At 47.3% G+C, this 27,017-nt stretch overlaps 1 protein-coding gene across 1 annotated transcript in view; it reads left to right on the top strand.

Moving 5' to 3' along the window:
- LOC109930518 (factor in the germline alpha) overlaps positions 1-27,017 on the top strand; it is a 37,470-nt gene that overhangs the window by 5,747 nt on the left and 4,706 nt on the right. The gene's annotated exons all lie outside the window — the stretch shown is intronic.

Genomic DNA, 27,017 nt, shown 5'->3' on the forward strand with positions numbered 1-27,017 from the left:
CCCCCGCCTTCCCCCCGCCGGCCTTCTTTCAAATCAGCACATCAACGTGGTTCAAACACTTCCCAGGAGAGAGAGAGAGCTCAGGGTGTGAATCTGGCACCGTTAGCAAGATGAAACTCCAGGTTCAGCCAGCGTGGTTGGAGAGAGAATCAGAGTTAACATTTCCAGGCCAATGTGACTCTTCAGGCCTAGGAGGGAGCCAGCGGCTGTTCCTCTAGGGGTGGCATTGCAGTGCGGTCTTTGGTTCCATTTGCTCTCGGGACACGAGCGTCTAGGCCTGGCATTTGTCGCCCCATCCCTGTTGCCCTCAAGAAGGTGAGGGTGAGTTGCAGTCCATGTGCTCCATCTACAGCCCCCATAAACTCCCACCCTGTGGCCAACATTCGCACTATTCCATTGTTGGACTGAACAGGAGAAATCCATCATTTTACTTGTTGTTGTCTGGGAGAATCCAATTTCTGGTATTGGAGACAGCCCAAAGAAGGCTCATTTGGCTGATTCCGGGGATGGAGGGACTGTCTTAATGAGAAGAGGTTGAATCGGTCAGGGCCTTTAGAAGAATGAGAGGTGACCTTATTGAAACGGACAAGATTCTTAGATGGACTTGAAAGGACTTTTTGATTTGAATTTTCTTTTGAAATTGATTTATTATTATCGCATGTACGTAGGTGCAGTGAAAAGTTTTGTTTTGCGTGCATTACAGGCGGCTCATACCACACAAAATGCATTAGAGCACTAGAACAGAGCTAGGAATACAATGTTAGGGCTGCAGAGAAGGTGGACAGAGAGCGAGATCAACATTAAATTTAAAATTTGAGAGGTCCACTCAGAAGTCTCATAACAGCGGGGAAGAAGCTGTTCTTGAATCTGTCGGTGTCTGTGTACAAGGCTTTGCAGCGTCTGCCTGATTGTAGAGGTTGGAATAGATTATAATTGGGGTGGGAGGGGTCTTTCGTGATGTTGGCTGCCTTCCTGAGACAGTGGGAAGTATTAATGGAGTCAATGGATGGAAGGCTTGCATGATATTCTGGTCTGCGTTCACAACTCTCTGTAGCTTTTTTACAACCTTGGGAAGAGAGTTGCCATACTATGCTATGATGTATCCAGATCGGATGCTTTCTGTAGTGTATCTGTAAAGGTTGGTGAGGATCCTTATGGATGTGCTGAATTTCCGTAGCCTCCTGAGGTAGTAGAGGTATTGGTGTGCTTCCTTGACCATCGCATCAACGTGGATGGACCAGGACAGGTTATTGGTCACTGCCAGGAACTTGACCACCTCCACCTCAGCTCCATTGACGTAGATTTGGGCTGCCCTCCATCTTGTTTCCTGAAGTCGATAACCAGCTCTTTCATTTTGCTGACATCGAGGAAAAGACTGTGATGTTTGCACCATGCCACCAAGCACTCTATCTCTTTCCTGTATTCTGTCTCATCGTTGTTTTGAGATCTGCAAATGCGCTGTCGTCACCGAATTTGTAGATGGAGTTAGAATAAAAGTTGGCCACGCAAGTTGTGAGCACGCACGGAGTACAGTAAGGGGCCGAGGATGTAGCACGAATCATTCAAAAAGATAGTTTGCAAGTGGTTAGAAAGGGGCAGGGAGCAGCATATCACCATGTCAAAGATGCTATATTGGTTACTGTTGTACAGTTGTTGAGTGAATGAGGAACTTCTCCAGTAAAGTTGCAATTCGGAAATCGAAGCCAGAACATCAGTTCCTCATCTCAGTTTCACCAGCTGACGGAATGTCGCTGGCCTCGGAAGTGAAATCTGTTTCACTCTCCACAAATGACAACACATCGCCGGAATATTTCCACTTAAATTATTAAGGCGGTGTGGGAAAGTCCATGAGAGGGCGACAGCGAAGGCCAATGCTGTAAAACAAAAAAGAACTGCTGGAGATCTGAAACAAAAACTGAAATCGCTGGAGAAACTCATCTGTGGAGAGAGAAACAGAGTTAACGTTTGGTAGCTTTTTATCAGAATGAAAGGAATGTTCGCCTTCACTCGAAAGAGCATAGAAGTGCGGAGGTTTTGCTAAAACTGCAAGGCACTGGTCAAACTGGCGAGAATACTCTTCTGGGGCCCCGTATCCAAGCAGAGATAGATTGGCCACTGGTGGCAGTCCAGAGAAGGTTCACTCATGATCACGGGTATAGAGAGACTGTCTTATGAGGAGAGGTTGTGTCAGTCGGGTCTGTACTCATTGGAGTTTAGAAGAATGAGAGGCATCCTTATTGAAACATGCTAGATTCTCAGACACTTACAGAGTCATATAGCATGGAAACAGACGCTTCATTCCAACCAGTCCATGCCAACCATAATCCCAAACTAAACATGTCCCACCTGTCTGCACTTGGCCCAAATACCTCCAAATACTTCTTATTCATGTACTTATCTAAATGTCTTTTAAATGTTGTAATTGTACCCACATTCACCACTTCCTCTGTAAGTTCCTACCATACCCTCTATTTAAAAAAAATGCCCGTCATGTCCTTTTTCTATTTTTCTCCTCTCACCTTAAATATATGCTCCGTAGTCTGACATCCCCCACTCTTAGGAAAAGACCTTTGCTATTCACCTTATCTAAACCCTTCATGATTTTATAAACCTCTATGAAGTCACCCCTTAACGCCCTTTGCTCCAATGGAAAAAAATTCCAGTTCCCAACCAGTCTCTCCTTACAACCCACCCACACCCTCCATTCCCAGCAACGTCCTGATAAATCTTGGCTGAACCTTTTCCAGTTTAATAATATCCTTCAACCAGAACTGGACACAGTGCTCCAGAAGAGGCCTCACCAACGTCCTGTACAACCTTAACATAATATCCCAACTCCTATAGTCAAAGGTCTAAGCAATAAAGGCAAACGTGCTAAACGCCTTCATAACCGCCCTCTAGGACCAGAGGGTGTAATCTCAGAATAAGGAGTCACCCGTTGAAGACAGAGATCGGGAGGAATTTCATTTCTCCGAGGGGAGTGAAAATGTGGAATTCTTTACCATGGAGGGCTCTAGGGGCTGGGTCGTGATGTTAATTCAAGGCCCAGTTAGATTGTAATCAGGAAGGGGAATCGAGGGTGATGGGGAAAGCCTGGAAAGTGGAGTGGAGGATAATCAGATCAGGGGAAGCAATGGCCTAGTGGTATTATTGCTGAACTGTTAATCCAGAAAGCTAGGTAATGTTCTGGTGACCTGGGATGGCTGTGGCACATGGTGGAATTTGAATTCAATAAATATCTGGAATTAAGAATCTAATGATGACCATGAATCCGTTGTCGATTGTCGGGAAAAACCCATCTGGTTCACTAATGGCCCTTAGGGAAGGAAACTGCCATCCTTACCTTGTCAGGCCTATAATGAGATTCCAGACCCACAGCAATATGGTTGACTCTTAACTGCCCTCTGGGCAACTAGGGATGGGCAATAAATGCTGCCTGGCCAGCGATGCCCTCATCCTGTGAACAAATAAAGAAAATAAAAACATTGGCCGATCGGCTGGATAGCCTTACTCTGCCCTTGCGTCACATGACCAGTTTGTGAGGCTTCTCATTTATTGTTGTGATGTCCAGCCTGGTTATAGTGACAATCCTGGCCCTTATACAGTCCTCATGTCATTGAAGAGGTGTTCCTGTCTCTATCTTCTTTCCCCATTCATTGTTCAAAGGAGCAGGCTCACGTAGAGCACTTGGATGTTAGAGTGTTAGCAACACATTGCATGCATTCAATTCATCATCATAGAATCCCTACAGTGTGGAAACAGGCCCTTTGGCCCAACAAGTCCACACCAACCCTCAGAATATCCCACCCAGACGCATCCCCCATAACGCACCTAATTTACACGTCCCTGAATACTACAGGACAATTTAGTATGGCCAATCCACCTAACCTGCACATCTTTGGACTGTGGTAGGAAACCAGAGCACCCACACGCAGATACGGGGAGAACGTGCAAACTCCACACAGACAGTCACCCGAGGGTGGGATCAAACCTGGGTCCCTGGGGCTGTGAGGCAGCAGTGCTAACCACGATGCCACCATGCCACTGTGCCACCCCAATTCACTATTCAATTCAATTCATCCTCCTCATCTCTGTCTTTACTAATCTCTGCAAATAGCTCAGGATGTTCCAGGATTGGGCACAGGGCTGGGGATGAGGTAGCTCATATGTTAGGGTCACGCTCTCCTCCCGAGCTTGGAAACCCCTTGGTTAAGATTGTTTTGGCACATTCGTGCACCTATGAATTATAGCATTATAGCCACACCTCAGAGAGTTCTGTCAGATTCCTGCAGCCCATCTCCCTCTCCCTCCCACATATAGCTCCTCCATCAAGGCCTCTGTTGCACAGTTCGATCCCAGGGCTTTGAATTTAGGTCATGGAGTACAGACCGCAATTTGCTCACAATTCTTTCCCAATGTGGAGTTGGAAACACTTTCTGCTTTTGGGTGGCAGAGTGGCTTAATGGTTAGCACTGCATGCCTCAGAGCACCGGGGACCTGGGTCCAATCCCAACTTCGGACGACTGCCTGTATTGAAGTTCCACATTCTTCCCTTGTGCTTTTGTGTGTTTCCTCTGGGGTGCTCCTGTTTCCTCCCACAGTCTAAGGACGTGCAAGTTAGGAAGGATTGGTGATGCTAAATTGCCCCATAGCGTCCAGGGGAGTGTGGGCTCGGTGGGTTAGCCATGGGAAATGCAGGGTTACAGGATAGTCTGGGTGGGATGCTCTTCAGACAGTCAGCATGGACTGAGTGGCCCTCTTCCACATTGTAGAGGTCCTATAAGATCTAGGCCTGGTCTGATTGCCATTCCTGAAGTCCCCTCTTTGCAATCTCAATTATTTTGCTTTCACTGTTTATGATGACAAGGGGTATTTTAAAAAGTGGCGAAGTTTCAGAGTCATACATTAGAAATCTCGTTTCTAATTTAAACATTCTGGTCAGCGGCGTGACAATGGATGAAGTTGCACAGCCCGATCCATTCCGGGTGCCATCTGCACCGTTTTCTGCCGCTCCTGGCTTGAGTTGCCAACAAGAAGATGATATGGCGCCAAAGTTCGAGAGTTACGTCGTGTTTTCCTCTTGGGAGCCCAGAGCCATTCATTCGTACGGCTCCATTTCCCCAGTGTGCGTCTGCACTTCCCATTCTCCGTGCCAACAATCCTGATTTATTTGGTCACATCTCTAAAGACTGCTCCATATCATCAAAGGCTTTCCCAGACTGATTACCAGGATGGCACACACTGACGGATGAAGAGAGACCGGATCATATTTGGATTACATTCACTGGAGTTTAGAAGAATGGGGAGGGAAGGGGATCTGATAGAAACTTATACAATTCTAACAAGGGCTAGGCAGGGTAAAGGATGTCTCCGATGACTTGGTTGGGGGTGGGGGACCAGAACCAGGGGATCACGGTTTAAGGATACAGGGTAGGACTGAGATGAGGGGAAATGTCTTCACCCAGACTGTGGGGGTGGGGGTGGGGGTGGGGGGGGGGGTAGTCTGTGGGATTCTCTGTCACTGAAAGTGGCCGTGGACAAAGCACTGAATGGTTTCATGATGGAGTTGGACGTAGCTTTTAGGGAGAAAGCAGGGATCAGGGGATTGAGTTGGATGATCAGTCCATGAGCGTACTGAACGGCGAAGCCAGCTCAAAGGGCTGAATGGCCTCTTACTGCCCTCAGCTTCTATATTTCTAAGAAACCTGGAGGGGAAAAGTTGATTCACTTTTGGCAGAGAAGTTTCGAAATGATGGGAACTCCCTCTGTGTTCCTTCTCCTTTCTTGTCAAAACAGATGCTTTTCCACGTCCAGCGAGGCTACAGACAGCAGTGTTGGTTGTGGTGTTGGCGGTGGGTGACAGTGGTCTGTGGTGCCGACTTCCCCAAGAAATGAACTTGCCCCACATTCCATCGAACTCGCGCCCACAGCTCTGGGGGATGGGGTGGTGTGTGTGTGAGTATGTGACATAGGTCATGTCCTCGCCTCCATTTCATGTTTTGGACACTAACCAAATTCAACCAGGATGCAGCAAGCTAATAACATCTCAGACAGAGTCACAGAGTCATACAGCACAGAAACAGACCCTTCAACACAACCAGTCCATTCCGACCATAATCCCAAAAAAAAACTAGTCCCACCTGCCTGCTCCTGGCCCATATGCCCCCAAACATTTCTTATTCATGTACTTATCCAAATGTCTTTTAAACATTGTAACTGTACCCACATCCACCGCTTCCTCTGGCAGTTCATTTCACACTCAAACCATTGTCTATGTAAACAGAATGCTCCTCATGTCTTTTTCAATTCTTTCTCCTCTCACCTTAAAGATGTGCCCTCTAATCTCATAATCCCTCATCCTCGGGAAAAGACATCTGCCATTCACCTTACCTATACCCCTCATAATTTTATAAACATCAGCCTGTCCAGCCTCTCCATTCCCGGCAACATCCTGGTAAATCTTTACTGAACCTTCTCCAGCTTAATAATATCCTTCCTATAACAGGGTGACCAGAACTGGACACAGTGCTCCAGAAGAGGCCTCACCAACGTCCTGTACAACCTCAACATAATGTCCCAACTCTTACACTCAAAAGGTCTGAACAATGAAGGCAAATGTGCTAAACACCTTCTTAAACACCCTGTCTGCGTGTGATGCAAACTTCAAAGAATTATGTAGCTGAACCCGAAGTCTCTCTGTTCTACAAGACTACCCAAGGCCCTACTTTTAATTGTATCAGTCTTGCCTTTGTTTGTTTTACCAAAACGTAATACCTTCTATTTTATCCACGTTAAACTCCACCTGCCATTCACCAAATGCCAGTGTGTCAGATCCCTGTGGAACTGCCAGGATCTCAGCAACACAGTCTGATGTGCGAAAGAACTGTGTTATTTTCCTCGAATAAGAATGCCCCTTGTGTTTTCTGAAGTGCATTGGAATACCTTACTAATGGAAGAGTATGATATTGCAGACTGCTAAAAACTGAGTTGATTGGACTTAATTTGTTGTATTGTTGTCAGTGTACCGAGATAGAGTGAAAGATATTGTTGTGCGTGCCATCCAGACAAACCATCCCTTACATAAGTACATCAGGGTGGTAGAAGAGCATGCAGAATATAGTGTCACAGCTCCAGAGAACGTTATAGAGAAAGATCTACTTTAATATATGAGGGGTCCGTTCATAAATGTGATAACAGCGGGGAAGAAGCTGTTCTTGAATCTGACGGTGCGTGTTTTCAAAATTTTGTATCTTCTGCCTGATGGAAGAGGGTGAAGAGAGTATAACCGGAGTGGGACGGAGTGTAGGCTGCTCTCCCGAGGTAGTGGATGGTTTGTGTGAGGGACTGGGCTGTGTTCGCGACTCTCTGTAATTTCTCACAGTGTTGGGCAGAGCAGTAGCCATACCTCGCTGTGAAGCATCAGCACAGGATGCTTTCTATGGTGCATCGATAAAAACTGGTAGGAGTCATTGAGGACATGTTGAATTTCTTTAGCCTCCTCAGGGAGTAGAGGCATCCGTGTGCTTTCTTGACCAGAGCATCAACGTGGATGGACCAGGACAGACTGTTACTGAGTCCGACTGTTACTGAAGTGGTCATCAGACTGAAGGACATGGGGTTGGGGAAAGTCTCGCACAACCCCCATTTTCTCCACCAAATGGGAACCTTTCTGGACAAGTTGGCATCGTACATGGGCAAGGTTTACCCACCAATACGACTTCATGGACACATCGCTCACCTCCCCATCTTCCCTTCACCTCCTCATCTCCCTCATCTCCGTTTCCCCCTCCCTCTCTCCTGTGTATCCATCTGGTCATGTCTACTCACACAGTCTCTGACTGGGACCCTGTCTCTTGTCCTTACCCCTAGTCTGCTGCAATAATCGATTCTCCAGGACCCTCGTTGTTACAAATGCAAACTCCAGACCAACATTAAGATATGAGAACATAAAACCAACCATTCCCGAGGCAAGGGTTCGGGCATAGCTGACTTGCGGATTTGTTTTTGGAGGGCAGATATTCACTTTATTGCAGTGTGTGTGTGTGTGACTGATTCATATTGGAACTGAGCAGACCGCATGGGGGAAATTACCACAGAGCCAAGTATACTGAATTACTGCACATTCCCCACTTATATAAAGTCCAAAAGGTCACAGCCTACTTTTGATATCGAACCCCACCATTTGTACTGTAAATCAGAGGATTTTCACTACACAGAAGGAAGCCATTCAGCCCACCATGCCTGCATCCTGGTTCTATCCCTCTCGTGCCCAGTCTCCTGCCTTACCACCCCCGCCTCCATATCTCTGATCACCATTTCTATCCCAATACCACCTCCCCAACCACCACACCCAATGCCCCTCTAGAATGTCTCAATTGAACCTGCCTCCCCGACATTTCCAGGCAGTGCATTCTACATCTAACTACTCGCTGGCTGAGAAACAAATTTCTCCCCATCACTCTTGCTTTTTTTACACATCATTTTTAATCTGCCCCCCTCTCCTTCTTGTTCTTTTAACAAACAGGAAGGGGCTCCTCCCTCTCTACTCTGTCCAGCCCCTGCTCCTGATTTTGGAAAACCTCTTATCAGATCGTCCCTCTTCTCTCCAAGGAGAACATTCCCAACCTCTTCAATCTATTCCTCACTGTTGGAGTTTCTCATCCCCAGGAACTGTTCTTGTAAATCACTCGTGCGCTCTCTCTCCAATGCATTCACATCTTTTCTGTAGTGTGGCACCCACAATTGTGCACAAAACTCCAGCTGGGTTCGAACAAGGGTCACATACCAGGGTCAACATCATCTCCCTGCTCTTGTGCTCTATGCCCTTTTTTAATAAAGCTGAGGACACACTGTGCTTTATTAACCACCTTTTCCACTTGTCCTGCCACTTTCAGCGATCTGGGCACATATACTCCCCAGCTCCCATCTGCTTTAGACTTGTAAATCTTAGAATCATGGAATCCTTACAGTGTGGAAACAGGCCCTTCAGCCCAGCAAGTCCACACCGATCCTCAGAGCATCCCACCCAGACCCATCCCCCTATAACCCACCTAATCTAAACATCCCTGAACACGACGGGAAAATTTAGCATGGCCAATCTACCCGAACCCACACATCTTTGGAGTGTGGGAGGAAGCCAGAGCACCCGGAGGGAACCCACGTGGACACAAGTCAGGAGTGTGATGGAATACTCCCCACTTGCCCCGGATGGGGGCAGCTCCAACAACACTCGAGAAGCTCGACACCATCCAGGGACAAAGCAGTCCCCACTCGATTGACCCCACATCCACAAACATCCCACTCCCCCCACCACCGATGCTCAGTCACAGCAGTGTGTACCGTCTACAAGATGCACTGCAGCAACTCACCGAGACTCCTCAGACAGCACCTTCCAAACCCATGACCCAGTTCCATCCAGAAGGACAAGGAGCAGCCAGGTACATGGGAACACCACACCGTGCAAGTTCACCCTCTTAACCCCTCACCGTCCCAGACTTGGAAATATACCGGCTGTTCCTTCAGTGTTGACAGACAGTCACCCGAGGGTGGAATCGAACCCGGGTCTCTGGCACTGTAAGGCAGCAGTGCTAACCACTGAGCCACTGAGCCACCATGCCACCACCGAAATATTACGATTCAATTGCAGGTATGTTGGAGCATGCACACTCGGAGAAATTCTCGGTTAGAATTGTTGCGAGATTGGATATTGATCAGTCACCAATCATATTGTGCCACCTCATTAACATTAGACCCAGCACTTTGGCATTACAAAGGGGCTGTAATACTTTGCATCTGATCACATTACCATTGGAATCTCTCAATGAATTGCTCAAACAGAAAGAAGCAGCACATTTTTGTCTGCTGTACATCACTCAACAGCTAACGGAGTTGGATTTAGATTCCAGCCATGAATCATGCCTGGGGAATATTCCCCTTTCTAAATTTCTCCTGAATTTAGACTGGGAGATTTTGAAACTGCAGACAACTCCTTCTATTACGTCCGCACCCTCTCTCTCTCTCTTTCCACTTATTTCCGGCTTTGTTGCAATTTCACAGAATTGAAACATTAACTCTTTCCTCTCCCTCTCTCTCTCTCTGCAAAGGCTCTGCAGTCCTGCCACATCCAGGTGTGAATGGTTGTGGACAATTAAACAACTCACTGGAGGAGGAGGCTCCACAAATATCCCCATCCTCAACGATCGAAGAGCCCAGCACATCAGTGCAAAAGATAAGGCTGAAGCATTCGCAACCATCTTGGCCTCCTCCAGTGGTCCCCAGCATCTTATGTACTATTCCAGTACAGTTACAACACTCTGACAATGTGGAAAATGGCCCAGGCATGTCCTGTCCAGAAAAAGCAGGACAAATCCAACCCGGCCAATTACTGACCCATCAGTCTCCTCTTGATCATCAGTAAAGTGATGGAAGGTGTCACTAACGGTGTTATCAAGCAGCACCTACTCAACAATAACCTGCTCAGTGACGCCCAGTTTGTGTTCCGCCAGGGCCACTCAGCTCCTGACCTCATTACAGCCTTGGCTCAAACATGGACAAAAGAGCTGAATTCCAGAGGTGAGGTGAGAGTGACAGCCCTCGACATCAAGGCTGCATTCAACCGAGTGTGGCATGGGGCCCTGGCAAAACTAGAATCAACGGGCATCAGCGGGCAAACTCTCCACTGTTTGGAGTCATCCCGGGCAAAAAAGAAGATCTTTGTGATTGTTGGAGGTCAGTCATCTCAGCTCATGGACATCTCTTCAGGAGTTCCTCAGGGTTGTGTCCTAGGCCCAATCATCTTCAGCTGCTTCATCAATGACCTTCCCTCCATCATATGGTCAGAGGTGTGGATGTTCACTGATGATTGCACAATGTTCAGCACCATTCACAACTCCTCAGATACTGAAGCAGTCCATGTTCAAATGCAGCAAGACCTGGACAATACTGAGACTTGGTCCAACAAGTGCCAAGAAACGTTTGTGCACACTTGTGCCAGGCCATGATTATCTCCAATAGGAGAGAATCTAAACCATTGCCCCTTGACATTTGATGGCATTATTATCGCTGAATCCCCCATTGACAAGAAACTCAGTTGGATCAGCCATATAATTACATTGGCTACAAGAGCAGGTCAGAGGCTGGGAATCCTGCAGCGAGTAACTCACGCCCTGAATCTACCCCGACACCCCCAGCACCCCTCCCCCACCCTGACCCCCTCAAAAGCCTGTCCCACCATCAACAAGGCACAAGTCAGGAGTGTGATGGAATACTCCCCACTTGCCCCGGATGGGGGCAGCTCCAACAACACTCGAGAAGCTCGACACCATCCAGGGACAAAGCAGCCTCCCGCTCGATTGACCCCACATCCACAAACATCCCACTCCCCCCCACCACCGACGTTCAGTCACAGCAGTGTGTACCGTCTACAAGATGCACTGCAGCAACTCACCGAGACTCCTCAGATAGCATCTTCCAAACCCACGACCCACTTCCACCCAGAAGGACAAGGGCCAGCCAGGTACATGGGAACACCACTCCGTGCAAGTTCACCCTCCGAACCCCTCACCGTCCCAGATTTGGAAATATACCGGCCGTTCCTTCAGTGTCGCTGGATCAGAATCCAGGATCTCCCTCCCTAACAGCGTTTGGACTGCACGGACTGCAGCAGTTCAAGAAAGCAGCACCACCCCACCTTCTCAAGGGGGCAATTAAGGATGAGCAATCATCGCTGGCCCAGCAACTGGTGCCCACATCCTGTGAAATCTTTACAAATTACAGTCTTACAGTTCTTTCTACCCAGTAGCCGCACCTGTTCCCTCTTCATATCAACCCAATGACTCATCAACCATGCCATATTCTAAGCTTGCCCCTGCATTAATTTCACCCTGATCCCCTCATTCCCAGCAACTCTATTCCTGGAGGGAAAACTGTCTCTGTGGCTCAGTGGTTAGCACTGCTGCCTCACAGCGCCCAGGGATCCGGCTTTAATTCCACCCTCAGGGTGATTGTGTGGAGTCTACATGTTCTCTCCATGTCTGCGTGGGGTCCTCTGGGTGCTCTGGTTTCCTCCCACAGTCCAAAGATCATCATACAATCCCTACAGTGTGGAAATAGGCCCTTTGACCCGACAAGTCCACACTGACTCTCAGAGCATCCCACCCAGACCTATCCCCTGAAACCCACCTCATCTGCACATCCCTGAACACTATGGGAAATTTAGCACGGCCAATCCACCTGCCCTGCACATCTTCGGACAATGGGAGAAAACCAGAACACCCGGAGGAAACCCCGCACAAAAGAGGAGAATGTGCAAACTTCGCACAGACATTCGCCCGAGGGTGGAATCGAACCCAGGTCCCTGGGCGCTGTGAACCAGCAGTGCTGACCACAGAGCCACCATGCCACCCATGTGCAAGTTAGGGTGGATTGGCCGTGCTAAATTGCCCATAGTGTCCAGGGATGTGCGAGCTTGGTGGATTAGCGGTGGGAACTGCAGGGATAGAGTAGGGCTGAGATGATCTTCAAGAAATTTTGTGTGTACCAGATGGGCCGAATGGCCTACTTTCACACTTCTGTGAGAAACAGGCTACTTATGTAGGCAATAAGGCCTCAGTAACATTTTCACTGCCTACATGGTTCAAGTTCATGACTATTTGCCATGGAAGATGTCACATTAATTTGCGTCGAAGGATTGTGCAAAACAGCTCGATTTCAAGTTCTGTGGAAACACATGAATAGCTTTTTTTGCATTGTCACTTTAGACACTGGAGTATTTTTGCCTTTCTTAGAAACAACATGAAGCCATTGCTTGGCCTCATTCCCGGGAAAAGAAAATCCCATGACTGAGTCTTGTTCGGACAAACACTAGGCTTAGAGATTCTTCCACTGTGGGGAAAGACTGCTCCATCCCATACTCAGCTGTTTCTGAAGCAGTCTCGCTATACGTCCGGTCTGAAACCAGATTATCTTCTCAAGATGCAAGGCACAACTGAAAGTGTCTATAGACAAACAGCATATCAACACCTTAGCCAGTTGTTTTACAAAAATCATTGACCAGAAGTGTCTTTTTCACCACCAAAAGGGAATTTCCGCAGAGAGAAATCTATTTCTTTCCCCCTTACCTGGCACATAGAATCATCTTAGAATCATACAGTACAGAAGACGCCATTCAACCCATCAAAAATATACCATCTTGACTTGTGCGACTTTCCATAGCCTTGTGTGTGCTTTGATTATTTAGAGGGGTAAACACTCATAAATTTATATTACAAACTGAGCGCCAATGTTGGCCAACTATTTCTTATTCGTTTAAGAGGCAGAAAGATTAATCACGTAGGGTCTGTGGTAAAACAATTCAATTTATACTTTGACCCATGGCGTAGTGGGCCTAGGGTGAGAAGCAGAGAGAGAGGGGGAATGAAAGAGAGGCAGAGAGAATAAGAGAGATAGTGAGGGAGAGGGGGAGAGGGAGAGTCAAAGGATTGTGGAAAATCAAACGATTTCAATTTCTGTGCGGATGGACGGATACTCTGAGGAGTTTTCAAGAAGGAATCAGGTATAGTTCTCAGGGCTGTAGAAATGGAGGATATGGGGGAGGAAACAGGAACAGGGGACTGAATTGAATGATCAGCTCAAGATCATATCGAATGGCGGAGCAAGTTCAAAGGGCCGAATGGCCTGTTCCTGGGCCTAGTTTCTAAAGCCGATTGCAAGGATGACAGATTTTAGCCACAAGGTTAGGCTGGAGACAAAAACAGAAATTGCTGGAAAAGCTCATCAGGTCTGGCAGCATCTGGAAGGAGAAATCAGAGTTAACATTTCAGGTCCATTGACCCTTCCTCAGAACCGGATGATTGCTCGGAAAATGTTGATTTTTATGCAGAAGATAGGGTTGAGAGGATGGGATAAGGAGTAAACGATAGGTGGGGATAGAACCCAAAGAGAGAGAACAGTCGGACAGACAAAGGAGTGGATAACCATCAGACTAGGAAAATGTATAGCTGTTAATCGGAGCTATTAGCAGCTAACAATGGCTTGTGTGTAAAGCAGACTATGTGATAGCCAGACATGCTGGATGGAGGCTGGGGTAAGAACATGGAAGAAGCTCAAGTCCTAACGTTGTTGAACTGGATAGAGTCCAGGAGGCTGCAGGGTCCCCGAGCAGAAAATGAGGTTCTGCTCCTCCAGCTTGCGCTGAGCTTCACTGGAGCACCGCAGCAAGCCTGGGACAGAGATATTGGCCGGAGAACAGGTTGGTGAGTTGAAGTGACTGGCAATTGGAAGCTCAGGGTCTTTCTTGCGGACAGAGTGTAGGTGTTCTGCAAAGCCGTCAGCCAGTCTGTGTTTTGTCACCCCAGTGTAGAGGAGACCAGATTGTGAGCAGCAAATGCAGTAAGATAGATTGAGTGAAGTGCAGGTAAAGTGCTGCTTCACCTGGAAGGTGTGTTTGGGCCCTTGGATACTGGCGAGCTGTTACACCTTCTGCAGTTACAGGGGGAAGGTGCCACAGGGGAGTGGAGAGGTGTGGGAAGTGAAAGAGTGGGCCTCGATCTGCTGTGACATTGATTTTGAGTTAGGTTGGAGAATCTGGGATAGCTCTCCTCAGAGTAAAGGAGATTGGTGGGGGGTGGGGGGGAACGAATTTGATAAAGGTGGAAACGATTATGACTGCTTCAGAAGTTGTACCCCTCAAGCTGATGGGGATAAGGAGTAGGGAAATACCAGATTTCCCTACAAAGTGGGCTCAGGTTAATGTCCACAAAGCGGAGAATGAACCCTCTTCCCTCTCCATCGCATTCCGACAGCTCTTTTCTCAGCTCACACGCACCTCCGTTGTCAGTTTGGGGCCCTGCGGCCCTCAGTGAAGTTGTGGCTTCTTGGGCCACGTCACACCCTCACCTCGGGTTATAAGCTCTGAAGGGGAGATTTCCTGAATTGGCTGCCAAGCACCTTATTATCCAACTGCTGACTCAGCAACAGCAGAGACCAGATGAAACAGGGAGAGAGGACTTCCCTCCCCCGTCCCCCCTCCCCAGTCCTGACAAAGGGTTTCAGCCCAAAACGTTGACTTTCCTTGCTCCTCGGATGCTGTCTGACCTGCTATGCTTTTCCTGTTTCACATCTATAGAAACAAGGAGCAAGAGCAGCAATATATTCAAAGATTTGGGCAGTCACATGGGATCATTCAGGGTGCAATTTGTAAGAAGACAGCTGCTTCACAACAGTGCAGCCAGCTCAAGAGGAAGTCATTCAGAGAAACCTTTCTTGATTGATTCAGTTTGCTTTTCGATAATGATTCATTTCAAATCGTAGAACTGTGGTTTTTAACCAAAAAAAGCGATAATTCACAGGCAGACTGATTCATTACACTTTGGTGCAGATTCCAGGCAGCGATACAGCTCATAGAATGACGGAATACAGAAGAGGCCCTTCGGCCCATTGAGTCTGTACTGCCAGAAATACATTGCTACCAACTCTCAAGTCAGACAGCATGGAAACAGACCCTTCAGCCCAACACGTCCATGCCGACCAAATTTTCCAAATTAAACCAGTCCCACTTGCCTGTGATTGACCTATATACCTCCAGACCTTTCCTACTATTGCGCTTATCCAAATGTCTTTTAAATGTTGTAACTGCACCTGTATCCACCACTTCCTATGGGAGTTCATTCAACATATAAACCATCCTCTGCATGAACACGTTGCCCCTCAGTTCCCTATTTTCTATCTCACCTTTCATCTACACCCTCTAGTTTTGGACTTCCCTACCCTAGGGAAAAGACCGTTGCTATTCACCTTATCTATGATTTTATAAACCTCTATAATGTCACGCCTCAACCTCCTAAGCTCCAGTGAAAAAAGGTCCCAGCCTATTCAGCCTCTCTGTATAACTCAAATCCTTCAGTCCTGGTAGCACCCTTGTAAATCTTTTCTGTACTTTTCCTGTTTTATAACATCCTGCCGCTGACTGGGGCGACCAGAACTACAGGTAGTATTCCAAAAGTGGCCTGCTATAGGCGGAACATAACATAATATCCCAACTCCTACACTCAATGCACTGACCAGTAAAGGCAAGTGTACCAAACACCTTCTTCACCGCCCTGTCTACCCCTGCGACTGTACTTTCAAGGAATTATGTACCTGCACTCCTTGGTCTCACTTTTCGAGCACAGTCCCCAGGACCCCACCATTTATTGTGTAGGTCCAAAGCCTATGACACGTTATGACACGTCAAGTGCCCATCCAAGTACTTGATTTTGAGGTTTCCTACATCAACTACCCTCCCAGGCCGGACATTCCAGATGCACACTGATCTCTAGGTGAAAATGTTTTTCCTCAAATCCTCCCTAAACCTCCGACCTTTCAACCTTAAAGTGGTGACCCCTCCTTTCAATGAAGGGGTACTTCTTATCTTGCCGCTTTTAATCCTATACACTTCTCTCAGATCGCCCTCTCCACCAACCTTCTCTGTTACAAAGAAAACAGCCCAAGCTTATGCAGAAGGAGGAAGGGTCACCGGACCGGAAACGTTAACTCTGTTTTCTCATCCACAGATGCTGCCAGACCTGCTGAGCTTTTCCAACAACTTTGCTTTTGCTCCTAGCTTATGCAGCTTCTCTTCATCATTCAAATGCTCCAACCCAGGCAACATCCTGGTGAATCTCCTCTGCACCCCTCCAGTACAATTCCAGTGACCCGAAACTGAACACAGTACTTCAGCCTAACCAAAGTCCTGCACAGCTCCGACATGACCTCCCTGCTCTTTTAAACAACGCCATGGCTCATAAAGGCTGAGAGCTTGATGGCTGCACTGCCCAGGCTCAGGCTGGGTGAGCTGGCAAAGTAATGGCACGGAACTGGTGAAATTGGTGAGTGGTCTTAAGGGCAAAAGCTGGGTTGTAGATCACTTGATGAAAACAGATGATCCAATGGGATCATGACTGGACGGATGAAGCAAGGATGTTTAGGCTTGTGGGGGCTTCTAGATTGAGGGGCAGATATTTTAGAGTCAGAAATTGTCCGTGAAGAGGGTGGGGCGGGGAGGGGGAGAGAAATTTTTGTTCTCAAAGAGGTCGTGACCTTTGGATCACTCTTCCTTGGAGACGTGTCTTTAAAGTTTTATTTTAATGCAGTGAGTTCCACAAATTCTTCATAACCAAGTGGAGGGAGCAGAGCGATAGACTGTGGGGATTGAGGGGGAGATTATAGCCTGATCAGATCGACCACCATTAAATGGTGGAACAGGTTCAAGGAGTGACCAACTCACCCCTGTGCAATCGGGCACAGGGGACAGCGCTGTCCATCAGTGAGAAGAGCTGGTGCTGGGCAGGCATAGTGCTCTGATAGCTTCTGATGCCACCTTCAAGGACCCATCAATTAAGCCCCTCCTTGAGAACTGTAACTGCTTGCAAGACTTTGTAGGGTAGAGGGCTGTCCGAGGGCAGGACGGGGTTGGAGAGGGTGACTGAGTGGACGATATAGAAGAATTCATATCAACGGAGAGCCTTGCAAATTTTAACACTGCCAACGCAGTCCAGTTGGCATGAAACAACTTTCAAGGTTAACAAAAACACCCTAGGTAAAACTGCCCCACCCTTCATCAAAAACTGTCCAGTGGGAATGTTTTATATACAACTTAAATAACAAGGAGGGGCTGGTATAGATGTACGGGATATTTACCTTTATTAGCCGAGGTGTAGAGTTTAGGAGCAGGGAGCTTTGGCTGGGAACTATGTATAAAACACCAGTTAGGCCATACAGAGAGAGTATTGTGTGCAAGTTCTGGAATCCACATTAAAGGAGGGGTGTGATAGCACTGGGAGAGGGGGCAGAGGGAGATTTACCAGGATGTTGCCTTGTGGGGAGCTGGAGAGTTTCAGTTCTCAAAGAGAGATTGGGAAGACTGGAGGTTGTTTTCCTTAGAGCAGAGGAGATTGAGAGGGAAGATGTGATTGAGATGGATAAAACAATAAGGGATATCAATAAGGAAGTCAGGAAGGAACATTTCCCCTTGGTGAAGTGATCCAATGACCGGGGGGCAATAGATTTAATGGAAGGGGCAGGGAGTTTAGAGGGGGGTGTGAGGAAAAATGTTTTCCCCCAGAGGCTGGTGGGGCATCTGGAACTCACTGCCTCTAAGTGTGGGAGAGACAGAAACCCCCATCCCATTGAAGAAGTTTAATTTGGATAAACGTGAAGTGTTGTTTTTTGGTGAAACAAATAACGGCACGTCTTACACAATTAAAAGTGGGGCCTTGGATAGTGTTGTAAAACAAAGAGACCTACTCGGGGCTCAGACACATAATTCTTTGAAGTTTGCGTCAGATATAGGCAGGATGGTTAAGAAGGTGTTTAGCACGCTAGCCTTCATTGCTCAGACCTTTGAGTATAGGAGTTGGGATGTCATGTTGAGGTTGTACAGGACATAGGTGAGGCCTCTTCTGAGGTAAAATGTGCAGTTCTGGTCGCCCTGTTATAGGAAGGATATTATTGAGTTGCAGAAAGTTCTTAAGAGATTCTCCAGGATGTTGCCGGGAATGGAGGGCTTGACTTATAAGGAGAGGATGGATAGACGAGGATATTTTTCCCTGGAGTATACGAGGTTGAGAGGTGACCTTATATGAGGGGTTAGGTAAATGACAAAAGTCTTTTCCCAGGGGTGGTGGATTTCACGACAATGGTGCAAATTTTTAAGGTGAGAGGAGAGAGATTTAAAAATGACATGAGGCAATTTTTTTTTTTACACAGAAGGTGGTTCGCTTGTGGAATGAATGTCCAGAGGAAGTGGTGGATGTCGGTACAATTACAACGTTTAAAAGACATTTGGCTAAGTACATGAACAGAAAGGGTTTGGAGGGATATGAGCCAAGTGCAGTCAGGTGAGATAGTTTAGTTTGGGATTATGATCAGTTTGGATTGGTTGGGCTGAAGGGGATGTTTCCGTGCAGTATGACTCTGAGTATTTCGATCTGCCCTTGCGATGCCAAGGCTATGGGCCAAGTGCTGGGAAATGGGGGTTAGAATAGTGAGATAGTAAGAACTGCAGATTCTGGAGTCAGTGATAACACAATGTGGAGTGCAGGAACACAGCAGGCCAGGCAGCATCATAGGAGCAGGAAAGTTGACGTTTCGGATCGGGACCTTTCTTCAGAAAGGGAATAGTGAGGTTGTTATTTCTATGCTGTAGAACTCTGTGACCCTATGACGTGAATCAGACCTCAGGGGAGGTGAGCCATAGCTGACTCTCCACCTTAATTTCCATAAATGAACAAATACAGTTTACTGCTCTGGAATGTGGAAAAACTGGTTTCAATGCATAGCAGGCAAACAAAGCCAGGACTAAGTTAAACGAATGATGAAGGAATAGGTTGTAAAGGGCAAGGAAGGAACTGCCGATGCTGGGGAATCTGAGATAACAAGGTGTAGAGCTGGATGAACACAGCAGGCCAAGCAGCATCAGAGGAGCAGGAAAGCTGACGTTTTGGGTCTCGACCCTTCTTTAGAAATGAGGGAGGGGAAGAGGATTCTGAAATAAATAGGGATAGAGGGGGAGGCGGATAGAAGATGGATAGAGGAGAAGATAGGTGGAGAGGAGACAGACAGGTCAAGGAGGCGAGGTTGGAGCCAGGAAAGATGAGTGTAGGTGGGGAGTTAGGGAGGGGATAGGTTAGTACAGGGAGGACGGACAGGTCAAGGGGGCGGGATGAGGCTGGTAGGTAGGAGATGGACGTGGGGCTTGAGGTGGGAGGAGGGGATAGGTTTGAGGAAGGACAGGGTAGGGAGGCGGGTACGAGCTGGGTTGGTTTTGGGATATAGTTGGGGGAGGGGGCATTTTGAAACTTGTGAAGTCCACATTGATACCATTGGGCTGCAGGGTTCCCAAGCGAAATATGAGATGCTGCTCCTGCAACCTTCGGGTGGCATCGTTATGGTACTGCAGGAGGCCCAGGATGGACATGTCGTCCAAGGAGTGGGAGGGGGAGTTGAAATGTTTCGCAACTGGGAGGTGCAGTTGTTTGCTGCGAACCGAGCATAGGTGTTCCACAAATGGTATCAATGTGGACTTCACAAGCTTCAAAATCTCCCCTCCCCCGACCGCGTAACCGGCACTTTTCCCTGCAACCGCAGGAAGTGCTACACCTGCCCCTACAACTCCCCCCTCACCCCTCTCCCAGGCCCCAAGAAGACCTTCCACGTCAAGTAGATGTTCACCTGCACATCTGCTAATGTGGTATACTGTATCTGCTGTTCCCGATGTGACCTCGTCTACATCGGGGAAACCAAGTGGAGGCTTGGAGACTGCTTTCTGGAACACCTACGCTCCATTCGCAACAAACAACTGCACTTCCCAGTCGCGAACCATTTCAACTCCCCCTCCTACTCTTTGGACGACGTGGCCTCCTGCAGTGCCACAACGATGGCACCCGAAGGTTGCAGGAACAGCATCTCATATTTCGTTTGGGAACCCTGCAGCCCAATGGTATCAATGTGGGCTTCATAAGCTTCAAACTCTACCCTCCCCCGACCACATCCCAAAACCAGCCCAGCTCATACCCACCTCCCTAACCTGTCCTCCCACCTATCCACTCCTCCCACCTCAAGCCCCACCCCCATCTCCTACCTACTAGCCTCATCCTGCCTCGTTGACCTGTCCGTCCTCCCTGGACCGACCTATCCCCTCCCTAAATCTCCACCTACACTCACCTTTACTGGCTCCAACCTCGCCTCCTTGACCTGTCTGTCTCCTCTCCACCTATCTTCTCCTCTATCCATCTTCTATCAGCCTCCCCCTCTCTCCCTATTTATTTCAGGATCCCCTTCCCCTCCCCCATTTCTGAAGAAGGGTCTAGACCCCAAACGTCAGCTTTCCTGCTCCTCTGATGCTGCTTGGCCTGCTGTGTTCATCCAGCTCGACACCTTGTTATCTCAGGTTGTAAAGGGCAGAGAGTTTATTCAACGTGCCTCAATACAGAGCCCCACACTTATGTCTGGAGGACAGTGGTTCGAATCCCAATGGCAAAATCCAACTTCAATGTCAAAAATGTAATAAAATCTGGAACAGAGCTTGCTGAGGGACGACCAAGTTGATTGTTGTGACAGTCAGCAATATCAATCAGGGAAGGAAATCTGCCGCCCTTGCCCTCAGTCAGGCCTACATAGGACTCCAGAACTATGGCAATGCAGTCAGCTTGTAACCGGTTCGGGATGGGCATCAAATGCCAATGAAGCAGAGGCTGAATAGACTGGGGCTATTTTCCCAGGAGAGTCGGAGGCTGAGGGGTGACCTTACCGAGGTTTGTAAAATCATGAGGGGCATGGATCGGGTGAATAGCCAAGGTCTTTACCCCAAGGTGGGAGAATCCAAAACTAGAGGGGCATAGGTTTAAGGTGAGAGGGGAAAGATTTAAGAGGGACCTAAGGGGCAACTTTTTCATGCAGAGGGTGATGCATGTATGGAATGAACTACTAAAGGAAGTGGTGGAGGTGGGTACAATTATAACATTTAAAAGGCATCTGGAAGGGTACATGAATAGGAAGGCAAATGCAGGTAAATGGGACTAGGTTAATTTAGGATATCTGGTCAGCATGGACCAAAAGGTCCATTTCTGTGCTGTTTATCTTCTGACTCGAAAGCCTGTGTACTATGCCAGCTAATTCTTCTGATTACTATGTATCCCTGAAATCAACACTGCAGCATCCTTTATCTGCGCAGCATTATGTTGCTGTTTGTGGGAGCTTATTGTGGGCAAATTGAGTGCTATTTCTACAGAATCACAAAATTGTTATAGCACAGAAGGAGGCCATTCATCTCATTGTGCCTGCACCGCAGTCCTATCCCGAAGTACCCAATCTCCTGCCTTTCCCCTCTGTATCCCTGCACCCCATTTCTATCCAAATAGCCATCCAATGCCTCAATTGAACCTGCCTCTACTAGATGTCTTGTTGCAACTCTACAAGACATTAGTGAGGCCACATTTAGAGTACTGCATGTAGTTCTGGTCACCCTGCCAAAGAAAGGATATTGTTAAACTAGAAAGAGCAGAAAACATTTATTAGGATGCTATCTGGACTGGAAGGTTTGATTTATAAGGAGAAGTTGGATAGGCTGGGACTTTTTCCCCTGGAGCGTAGGAGACTGAGGGGTGACCTTATAGTGGTCTATAAAAATCATGAGAGGCACAGATAAGGTAGACAGCCAACTGCTTTTCCCCAGGGTAGGGGAGTTTAAAACTAGAAGCCATAGGTTTAGGGTGAGAGGGGAGAGATACAAAAGGGTCCATGGGACAATTTTTTCACACAGAGGGTGGCGAGTGTCAATGAGCTGCCAGAGGTAATGGTGGAAGCAAGTACAATTTTGTCATTTAAGAAACATTTAGATAGTTACATGGATGGGGTAGGTATGGAGGGATATGGGCCAAACACAGTGAAAACTGTGTTGCATGGGCAAGTTGGGCAGAAAGGCCTGTTTCCATGCTGTCAACCTCAATGATTATTCCCAGGCAGTGCATTCTACACCCTAACCACTCGCTGGGTGAAAGTGTTTTCTCTCACATCTCCCTTGCTTCGTTCACTCATCACTTTTAATCTATGCCTCTTATTCTTGCTCCTTTAATGAGCAGCAACAGCTTCGCCCTCTGTCCAGCCCATTTGTGACTTTGAAAGCCTCGATCAGATTCCCCTCTTCTCTCTGAGGAGAACAGTCCCAACTTCTTCAATCTATCCTCATCGCTGAAGTTTCTCATCCCTAGAACTATCCATGCTAGTCTGCACTCTCTCCAATAGTTGAGAGGGTTGGATTATGAGGAGAGACTGAGTAGACTGGGATTATACTCATTGGAATTCAGAAGAGTGAGGGGAGATCTTAAAGAAACATATAAGATTATGAAGGGAATAGATAAGGTGGAGTCAGGGAGGTTGTTTCCGTGAGCAGGTGAAACTAGGACTGGAGGGCATCGCCTCGAATTAAAGGGAAGCAGATGTAGGACTGAGGTCAGGAAGAACTTCTTCACCCAAAGAGTTGTGAATCTGTGGAATTCCCTGCCCAGTGAAGCGGTTGAAGCTACCTCGCTGAATGTGTTTAAGGCAAGGCTAGATAAATTTTTGAACAGTAAAGGAATTAAGGGTTATGGTGAGTGGGCGGGTAAGTGGAGCTGAGTCTCAAAGATCAGCCATGATCTTATTAAATGGCGGGGCAGGCTCGATGGGCCAGATGGCCTATTCCTGCTCCGAGTTCTTATGTTCTTAAGTTCAATGTATCATGTCCTTCTTAGAAACATGGTGCCCGTGCCAGTACAACAGCAGCCAGACATCCAGTCATTCGGCACAGCTACATTGTCCAGAGACACAACAATGGTTGGGAAAGGTGCTATTTAAATGCGGGTCTGTGGTTTGGTGTTGGTCAGGAGCTGGTCCACCCGCGTTTCTGTGCATGCATGTGGGGTGTGGGGTCTCAGTGGGTCACCCTGGCTGACACTTTGCGCTATCGGTCAGAGAGGGTATTTAAAGAGGGTATTTAAAAAGGGTAACCACGCCCCCCCCCCAGGGCGAACGACCTGATTTAGTAGTTAAGGCTCCTTCTTTGCTCAGTTCTCCAGTTGCTGTGGTCCACGTAAGTACCAACAACATAGGCAGGACTAGGAAAAAAGACCTGTTTCGGGATTATGAAAAGCTAGGAACAAAATTACAAAACAAGTCTTCAAGGGTAATTATCTCTGGATTGTTGCCCGACCCACGTGCAAATTGGCATAGGGAGGCGAGGATCAGGAAAGTAAACACATGGCTAAAAGAGTGGCGTGGGTAAGACGGTTTCCTTTTCATGGGGCACTGGCATCAGTTCTGGTACAGGAGGGATCTATGCCGATGGGATGGACTCCACCTGAACAGGGCTGGGTCCATTGTTCTGGCGAAAAGGGTAAACAGGGTGGTCAATAGGACTTTAAACTAGTAAGTAGGGGGGAAGGGAGGAGTGAGCGTACAGGGAGTTTAACAGCAAATGGAAGGCAAAGCAGCGGGTTAGCAGGTGACAAGGAAGCTTCAACTCCATTGAAAATTAGGAAAAAAGTTAAAGGGAAGGAGAACTCAAGAGCTGTTAGGAATGGAGGTGATAGGACTCAAAAAGAAGGTGCAAAAACTGGCATAAGGGCACTTTATCTGAATGCTCAGAGCATTTCAAACAAGGTGCATGAGTTGACGGCGCAAATCATGGCAAATGGGTATGATTTAGTGGCCATTACAGAGACATGGTTGCAGGATGGTCATGATTGGGAGTTAAATATCCAGGGGTATCAAACTGTTCAGAAGGACAGAGAGGAAGGTTAGGAAGGTGGTGTCACTCTGATTTCTAAGGATGATATCAGTGGGGTAGTGAGAGATGATATAGGTTCTACTGAACAAAACGTTGAATCCATTTGGGTGGAAATTAGGAATAGCAGGGAGAAAAAGTCATTGATAGGTGCGGTCTATAGGCCACCAAATAATGACATCGTGGTGGAGCGGGAATTAAACATAGAAATAGCTAATGCATGTAAAAATGGTACAGCAATTATCATGGGGATTTTAATCTACATATCGAAAGGTCAAACCAGGTCGGTCATGGCAGCCTTGAGGAGGGGTTCATAGAAGGCAAACGCGATAATTTCCTTGAACAATACGTAATGGAACCTACAAAGGAGCAAGCTATCCTAGATCTAGTCCTGTGTAATGAGACAGGAATAATTAATGATCTCACAGTTAGGGATCCTCTCGGAAGGAGCGATCACAGTACGGTCGAATTTAAAATACAGATGGAGCGTGAGACGGTTAAATCCTTCTGTGTCCTTAAATGTCCTGTGCTTAAATAAAAGAGACTATGGTGGGATAAGGGAGGAGTTAGGTAAACATTGGTCCTTTAGAGGATGAGAAGGCCAATTTAATAACTGGGAATAAGGAATTAGCCAAGGCATTAAACAGTTATTTTGAGTCGGTCTTCACAGTGGAAGACACAAATAACATGCCGAAAACTGATGGAAAGAAGGTTATAGCAGGTGAGGACCTAGAAACTATCATTATCACTAAGGAGGCAGTGCTGGGCAAGATAATGGGGCGAAAGGTAGACAAGTCTCCTGGCCCTGATGAGATGCATCCTAGGGTACTAAAAGAGGTGATGGGGGAAATAGCAAATGCACCAGTAATTATTTACCAAAATTCACGGGACTCTGGGGTGGTTCCCGCAGATTGGAAAACAGCCAATAGCAAGACATCTTGATATAAATTCTCCCATTGGGAACACCCAGCATGGGTTCATGAAGGGTAGGTCATGTTTAACTGGTTTGGTGGAATTCTTTGAGGACATTAGTTGCATGGTGGACAATGGGGAACCTGTGGATGTGGTGTATCTTGGTTTCCAGAAGGCATTTGACAAGGTGCCACACCAAAGGCTGCTACATAAGATAAAGTTGCACGGTATCACAGGTAATGTATTGGCATGAATAGAGGATTGGTTGAGTAGTAGAAAGCAAAGAGTAAAGGTAAATGGGTGTTTTTCTGGTTGGCGGTCATTGGCTAGTGGTGTGCCTCAGGGATCAGTGTTGGGACTGCAATTGTTTACAATTTACATAGATGATTTGGAGTTGGGGACTAAGTGTGGTGTGTCAAAATTTGCAGATGACACTAAGGTGAGTGGGAGAGCAAAGTGTGCAGAAGACACTGAAAGTCTGCAGAGGGATATAGATAGTCTAAGTGAGTGGGCAAAGGTCTGGCAAATGTAGTACAATATTGATAAGTGTGCGGTCATCCATTTTGGTAGGAATAACAGCAAAATGGACTATGTTTTAAATGGTAAAAAATTGCAGCACGCTGCTGTGCAGAGGGACTTGGGTGTCCTTGTGCATGAGTCGCTAAAAGTAAGATTGCAGGTGCAGCAGGTAATTAAAAATCAAATGGAATTTTGTCTGCCATTGCTGGAGGGATGGAGTTTAAAAACAGGGAGGCTATGCTGCAGCTGTACAGGGTCCTGGTGAGGCCACACCTGGAGTACTGTGTGCAGTTTTGGTCTCCTTACTTGAGAAGGGATATACTAGCACTGGAGGGGGTGCAGCGGAGATTCACTCGGTTCATTTCACAGTTGAGAGGGTTGGATTATGAGGACAGACTGAGTAGACTGGAAATATACTCATTGGAATTCGGAAGAATGAGGGGAGATCTCATAGAAACATATACGATTATGAAGGGAATAGATAAGGTGGAGGCAGGGAGGTTGTTTCCACTAGCAGGTGGAACTAGGACTAGAGGGTATCGCCTCAAAATAAAGGGAAGCAGATGTAGGGCTGAGGTCAGGAGGAACTTCTTCACTCAAAGGGTTGTGAATCTGTGGAATTCCCTGCCCAGTGAAGCTGTTGAAGCTACCTCGCTGAATGTGTTTAAGGCAAGGCAAGATAATTTTTTGAACAGTAAAGGAATTAAGAGTTATGGTGAGCGGGCAGGTAAGTGGAGCTGAGTCTGAAAAAGATCAGCCATGATCTTATTAAATGGCGGGGCAGGCTCGATGGGCCAGATGGCCTCCTCCTGCTCCCAGTTCTTATATTCTCAGCTGCTGAGATTCCATGGGCAGCAGCTCACTGAGGGCCTCTGGTGCCACACTGTGGAACACCACCCACCTCAGTGTATCAGCTCTGCCTGGCCCTGGGAGGGAGGCGGGGGGAAGGTGGATGGAAGAATGACCCACCCTACTTTGACATAGTGCCTCCCACAGCGTCAGGCCAACCAGGCCTTCGGTCCAACCAGTCTGTGCCGACCATGTTCCCAAACTAAACTAGTCCCACCTCCCTGCACTTGATCCATATCCTTCCAAGCATTTCTCATTCATGTACTTATCTAAATGTCTTTTAAACAATGTAGCTGTATGTGCACCCACCACTTCCTCTGAATTGTTATTCCACACACAAACCACCCCTGTTTAAAAAAATTGCCCCTCATGTCCTTTCTAAATCTTTCTCCTCTCACCTTAAAAATATGCCACCAGATCTTGAAAACCCACAGTAAGG

The sequence above is a fragment of the Rhincodon typus genome, chromosome 40, assembly GCF_021869965.1.
Source record: "Rhincodon typus isolate 14 chromosome 40, sRhiTyp1.1, whole genome shotgun sequence".
In the NCBI taxonomy this organism is placed as follows: Eukaryota; Metazoa; Chordata; class Chondrichthyes; order Orectolobiformes; family Rhincodontidae; genus Rhincodon; species Rhincodon typus.